Source organism: Hermetia illucens, chromosome 2 (assembly GCF_905115235.1).
Source record: "Hermetia illucens chromosome 2, iHerIll2.2.curated.20191125, whole genome shotgun sequence".
Taxonomy (NCBI): domain Eukaryota; kingdom Metazoa; phylum Arthropoda; class Insecta; order Diptera; family Stratiomyidae; genus Hermetia; species Hermetia illucens.
In genome coordinates this window covers 9,337,461-9,344,481 of record NC_051850.1, presented here as the reverse complement: position 1 = coordinate 9,344,481, position 7,021 = coordinate 9,337,461, and the positions used below count along the sequence as shown (strand labels likewise).

The 7,021-nt window shown below is 41.9% G+C and overlaps 1 protein-coding gene across 2 annotated transcripts in view; it reads left to right on the top strand.

The window, feature by feature from the left end:
* The first annotated feature begins 418 nt into the window (after positions 1-418).
* LOC119650291 (anoctamin-4) overlaps positions 419-7,021 on the top strand; it is a 49,613-nt gene continuing 43,010 nt past the window's right edge. The window contains exon 1 of one of the 2 annotated variants that reach the window (XM_038052922.1): positions 419-875. The gene's annotated coding sequence lies outside the window, so the exon portion shown is untranslated. The remainder of the gene's footprint in view (positions 876-7,021) is intronic. The other variant, XM_038052923.1, reaches the window with a different exon arrangement.

Genomic DNA, 7,021 nt, shown 5'->3' with positions numbered 1-7,021 from the left:
AGTTTCACCAGCGCATCTGGTGCATCCCTGAGAACTGACCTACGCTAAACTGATCCCGGAAATCAAGGCAAGTTTTTCTTATTTGGATCCTAAAAATAATTACAGTTTTTGAACCAACTATGCAAATATTTAGTGTCATTCGCTGTAACGTCTAGTTCTCCTTAAGGACTACAATAAAGGCAGTAAGTATTGAGAATAACCGCTGTAATCCAACATAAGTTTGACTATCCCCCCTCTTACTATAATGAGCACTTCAACTATCATTACTTCCCCTTAAAAAACTATGTACTACACATGCCCTACTGTAATGAACATATGTCACTATCTACTACTATCTACCAATATCCTGTCCACATACGAATACATGACTACTATTGCTTTGTAACTGTTGTTAGTGGACAAAAGCGTAGACAACGAAAACGTCCATATGCGATGTTATCCTTTTTATCGGTTTGGCTGCATGTAAAAACCTTTTCACTGTAACTAGTTTAGTTAGTGGAGAAAGGACATTCGATGAATGCAGTTAAGTAAGTTCGGCTGTGCTAAGTAGATGGACACTTAAGTGAGGGCTAGGATGCAAAGTAGTTAAACATTTTGGATGTTTGAGTTATTGGAAGACAAATAAACCAATAGTGGAAGTTTATAAAAAAATTTAAGTGAGGAAGAGTAAGGATATCCAGGATATTAAAAAAGTGCAACCAAGCTTTAGCAAATTTTGAGTACTTAACCAGTGATTAATGGACAAGTGACCGAAAGTTAACAATCAAAAGTGAGAAACCGTCAAGGTACGAACGTGGTCGTTATCCTGTGAACTGTATTTCTTTGGAAACAAAGGAGTTTCCCTCCGGGAAAATTGAAAATAAATAAATCTCAAGGTCAGAAGAGTAAAAAGTTTATAGAATGTTTGAAGCCATTTAAGAATTCATAACTCCGAAGGTCAACCTTTCGACCATAATTAGTAAGGACTGCTTAAATATCGGTTATTACCCTAAGTCCACATGTGAACTACCATTTAACATAATGTCCAACAGACAAAGGTTTATAACTCTGGTATACACGTATGTACATATGTCGCTAATAAGCATAATAACTACCTGTTGTATGCCTCCAGTTCACTACGTGAAGTTTGCTTAGTCCTTTGGTTACTAAGAAAACTTTGCCGTTGGACTGGATCCTACCGCTTATCTATGAAATGAAAAAAAATTGAAAGCTCCCTATCAATAAATAATAACATACAAAAGCCTTTCAGTCAGGCATGCTCCAGCGAGGTTAATTATCCTTCCCATATCCTTCCCCACTTCTGGATACAATATTTGTTTAAAAGCGTTTTTTAATTTCATATGCACCACATTCAAATGGGCTGCATTTTAGATAGCCTCCATTTCAGAATTCCTCCAGGACTGCATAAAAATGAAACCTCAATAAAAGTATATGATTCCGTTCGACTTCAATTATGAAGGACTCTTCCATAAATATTGAAGCAAGGATTCAATCCATTCAATGAATTCTATCCTTTCGACGGTATTTTTAGAAAGCATGCATGACTGTAGTTCTACTATAATAGTCCTGGCACTTCTGGAAATAGTAACAATTTCGGTTACGTCTTGATTTTTTATTCATGCAGCTATCAGTGACGTAAAGGACGGCACGGTTCATTGAAAGTTTGGTCGTGTTGGTACGGTATTTTCCTGAGGAAAAAAAATTGATCGTATTCAGTTATGACTACATATATCCTTACATATACACAACCTGTCATTGGAAGAAAACGGTTGGACTACCCACGTATCAATACGTGAATAACAAGGAGAAAGCCTTCGAAGTGTTGAAGATGGTATTTTACATAATGTAAGTGATGACGCTATCAAAAAGGACTTGTCAGGATGATAATTAATTGTAAGTGTACGTGTCGAGTGATAAAAAGGATACATTTTATATTCAGAGCACGTGCTGTATCCATTCCATTCTTCTTCTTTCTTGAAAGCGAGTAAGCAGGTACACCCAAGGCTGCCCCCTGCTGAATTCACTAGTTCATTTGGGAATCCCTGGATACGTAGCAACGAGTTATAGGTACCTTTTCGGTCCTAGAAAGAGCAAACCACCACTAACTAGAAGAACACCAATGTTCAGCAAAATAGTTTTTGCAGCTCTTTAATGCTCAGCAACGCAGTTCCTAATAGGTTACCTTGTTGTCCTCACTATAACTTTCTTACAAGAATTGTTCTACTTCTTAAGAGCTTCACCGACTTCCAAGGAGGTATGAAACACATTCAAGTGAAAATATCCAAAGAGGGTCTCAAGTGGTTTGTACACATCATAGGGGCTAGCAATTTTTCTAATTCTATTCTTCTACACTGACTGGCCCAATTTTCCCAAAACTTACCACTTCTTTCTAATAACTCCTCCCATCCCTTACCCTTGTTCTTTCCTTTTCATGAGTACTTGTTCCCCACTTCAGATCGACCAGAAATTCATTGAATCACATTCATGGTCTCATCTTCTACCACCAGCCTAAAAATAACCTCTTACTATTTCCTTATCCTTCCTCGTTTGTCAAAAAAGGAGCCTATCACACAGTTCCCAAATTCGCCACGCGATTTCATTGCTAAAACCCAGCTAAGTGAAAACTTTCCGAAAGCGCAACGTATTATCAAACTGCCCCCATGTTTTACACCATCCAATAGTTCTTATCCAAATTGGTCCTTTACAAAGTTCAAAAGAATATTCCTCCAGAACATGCAGTAAAAAAGTAGTGTTAGATTTTCGGAAATCTGGCTGACTTCCCCCATTTTAAGATCCTGCATTTCTCTTCTTAAAATCAACAATAAAATAGGTCATACGTAATAAGGGTGGAGACGACTCTAGAGCACGGAAATTTGCAATACTACTGAATCCTTCCCTACTTGTTCACTGGTTCCACCACAAACTCCTCATTCATTTTCTGTAATTTACCTTATTCTTGCTTCCCACCGGTCTTATCGGTGTATTGGGTGACCAAATAAAAACAACGCTGGGATTTTGGCATATTTTGGAGCTACATGTGATTATGTATTCAATTGGACATCAGCCTTAGCTTTATTGGCAGTACTTCAAGCGATCGGTCAAATTTTTGGTAACTCGGTCCAATTGGCATCGAGTTCGTCCAAAATCATTAGCGTGTAGTACCACAGGAATTCGGTCAATATCTCTCTATGACGAGGATCATTGACAGTAGCGGTGTCTGCTTGCTTATTTTGAAAGAAATAACATCTGCAAAAAACCATCAACGTCTATGGAAACGTTGTTGTTTTGTCAAACACTTTTGGATTGTGATAGCCTCGTCCAAAAATATGATTTTCTGGTCAGAACTCGAATCTCCGGTCAACATTGCCAGGTTAAAGTGCTGGTCCCTTTCCCATCTCGTTGCCCTGGGTTCGACTCCCAGTCGCCGTAGATGGTTGCCTTGCTGCTGTGGGCTTATAACTTGCACAGTATCAAGTGTCATGATAAGGAAACTGAAGCACAGTATTTCTGTGAGGATGGCCTATACTGTACGGAGGAGAGAACAGGAGATGAACAATGAACGACCTCACGGCGTTGTCTCTGGTCGATCAGTTTCAATTCTTGCATCAAGGCAATTTTATAAAGATGTAGGCCCAACCCAAAAAAATAAGCCAGATTAACTCTCTAGTGCCGCTCAATTCAGAAAGGAGATTCTGAATCAACATTTCCGGATCAACTTCGTTAATGGCCGATACAGTAGCTGTGTTTTCATCGTTTGGCAACGATCCTATTTGCTTCAGGCTATAATGAATCTACTCAGACTCAAAGTTTTCCAGGACGAATTGCCTGCTACTGAGTCCATGAAGAGAACCGAGCTTACGATGAAATTGATCTGATCCGATTTGAGAATTGTGAGGTCCTAAGTCTGCACCAACTTGATGGCGGACCGGAATAAATGGAGAGCAACTTACTCCCCTCTCTTTCTGGTCCACGTTTCGCCGCTTCGGTCACGCTATTCCCAGGGCAGAGGTGAGGCAGCATTTGACAATTTACCTCTCCCCTGGCAAGAAACCAAAAAGCCGTCATCGCCTAACATTTTCAACATGTTCTAAAATGATTCGTAATGAAATGACACAGCTTTACTGAATATTTTGACAGCTGTACCTCATTAGTAACTTTGACAGCTGGTGAAACATAACAATTGGAAAAGTTATCAGTGCAGAACTACTAAATCTTAAACTCAACATCATTGTAACGTCGTTTTATTGGATCCTATTTTGATTTTTTCTGATATTTCGCTTGGATGACCTCTGAAAAGGAAACCAGTTTCACATTTTGGTGGTCATATTTTGAGTCCTCACCCCTCACGTTTCACCCGATATCAAATATGGGACCAGTTACGGAAAGTACTAACTGAGCCCTTTGATTTGATACCCCACATGACCACATTATGTGGGAAAAAATTTGCACCCTCACTTCACATGTGCGGGGAGCCCCTCCCACCTTAAACTTAACACCAAATTGCTGTATGTAAAAGGAACAACAGACCACACGCTCTCACGAATTTCCGTGGCAATCGGTCTAGTCGTTTCCGAAGAAATCGGTTGTGACAGACAGACAGACACTCGATTCTAATAAGGTTTACAAAACGTGTTTGCGAAGCATTACTATGCGTACAGAAAAGGCAAATGGACCATGACGTCATTAAAAGACCTGTTATTGCAAAATTTCTATAACCAAGGGTAAGGGCAAAGTCTTTTGACAGCAGCAAAGCGTGTCTTTTGACATCAGCAAAGCGTACGAAAGAGTTTACTTACTCCTTCTTGCCGAAACTATGAAAGAGAAAAACGTGCTATCTGACGTATACTCTTGGACCCTGCACTTTCTGGAATACAGGTAGCCGAAGCTGGATAAGTGGTCATGCTCGGTGAACAGTGGCCTTCCCCAAAGAAGTGTTTCGAGCCCGGCACTGTTCAATCTGTAAACAGCCTCGCTTCACTCAAACTCAGTGATTCAACTGACATCTACCAATACGTAGATGACGTTATCATCCTTGCTATGGGTACAGGATATGATCAGGTGGATAGGCTACTGCAAAAACAGGTTGACCTCACAAATGTAACACCCTGAAACTTTCAGTGAACAGAAACAAGTCTAGCATCATTACTTTTAGCAGAAATAATGACAAACCATGTAAAATGTTGGTACATCAGTCCCTCTAAAACAGGTAGTGGCTAATAACTCTAGCGCCATACCCAGCTCGCCCCGGTTGACTAATCCTTTGTCTGTCACGCATTATTTCAGTTCGTCTATGAAAGGTCAACAGCCCAACGATATCCGCAAGCCAACTTAACAATCGCCCTCCATCCGAGGGACATGTTCCCTACTCAGTATCGACGTTCTTCCCAGTCTCATGTCGCCCAAGCGGCCTTCTGCTGACGTTGCCTCGCCACCAAAATAATTGTTCGTGACGAGGCTAACGTACTCCCCCACTTCCGGTGAAATTCTGGCTAACATCAGAAGCAAGGCCAACGCAACTTTATCACCTCTCTCGTATGTGAAGCTGACGAAGGATAGCTCTCCTGACCGGATGATAGCTTCCTTCAAATTGACATATTTCCACGACTTCGATGCTAATCGTCCAATCTTCGTTTTAGCGACAAGGGTTCTTCGTCAAGCCTTATCAGATGATTAAGCTTCAAGAAAATTTCCGGGCCCCTCATATGCATTTCTGAAATCTAGTTGGACGAAGGAAGGTTACTCTGTCTTTCGTTTCGTTTCGCATCTAACCGGCGTAACTGCCCTAATAGCTGTTAAGTCCCCTCTCCGTTCCGAAATTATCTTTCCCTCATCCTCCTCCACCTAGGATTCGGTCGTATGAGCCATTCCGCCAAATGTATGCCATTTTTGTTATATTTTGAGCATATTTTTCCCGGCTCAGCCCCTCTTCTCCATACAATGCTTTCTTCGACAAATTATGAGAAGTCCTAATCGTTTTGTTCCTCTCACTTCCTTTCAACCTCTGTGGCGACTTTAGTTTTCCTATGCTCTCCTGGCGTACTACTTCCGGCCTTCTCCCCTCCCTAATAACTCAATCCACCCTTCCCATTCTCTATTCACTTTTCTTGTACAACTGTGCCGCCCTCCAATTTAACCTTTCTAGAAAGCAGTCAGATCGCACTCTTGATCTTGTCCTCTTTAACCTTCCTGTGAATTATCTCACCCAATCCCCTCATGCCCCTCTTACGGTGCGCCTGGCACCCATCATCCCTCGCTCGAGTATGACACTCAAACATCCCGACTTCGCTCCTTTGTCGCGCGCAAGCCTACCAAGTTTAAGTAGGCGTAAGGCGAACTTCGAAGGTCTGAACACAGCCCTGGTTCCCCTCCTCTCTTCATTAGCGTGTGACCAAGCACTCAACACTTTCTATACCACTTTTTCTGATCCTCTTTCCTGTTACATCTCCTCCTTTCCTAAGTGCCTACGATCTTACCCTGTCTGGTCCATCACTGAAGTCCTCAAAAACTTCGTCGAAAACACAATGCGAGGAAGAAGTTCCTGCCCTGTTAAGCCTTGAACCTCGAATTTTCAATATGTATATCCAGAAATAAATATTCGACCAGTGTTAAAGACTCACTGAAGCGCGGAAGCCTCAAACCTTTCCGGTCTCACATTCGCAGCTCTCGCTGTACTGCCCAACTATCCCCTCCATCCATTAAATTCTCTGGCTCCCCAGGTCCCCCCCTCCCCCCAATTATCTCGTGATTTACTCTGCTATCACTTTTCCTCACTCCATGTTCCCTCCTTCCACCTCTTCCCTCGCGCTAGTGGATGTTGCCTGCCCGCCGTTTCTCTCCTTGCCCCTCTCCTTGCCAAGTACCTCTTTGGCAAACTTGATGCCAATGTCGACCCAGGCTACAACGGTCTTTCAAACCTCTTTCTACTTAAAACTGATCAGTCCATCTCCCTGCCCCCATTTCTTCATCTTCATCATCAACCGCGCAACAACCCGTATCCGGTCTAGGCCTGCCTTAATAAGGA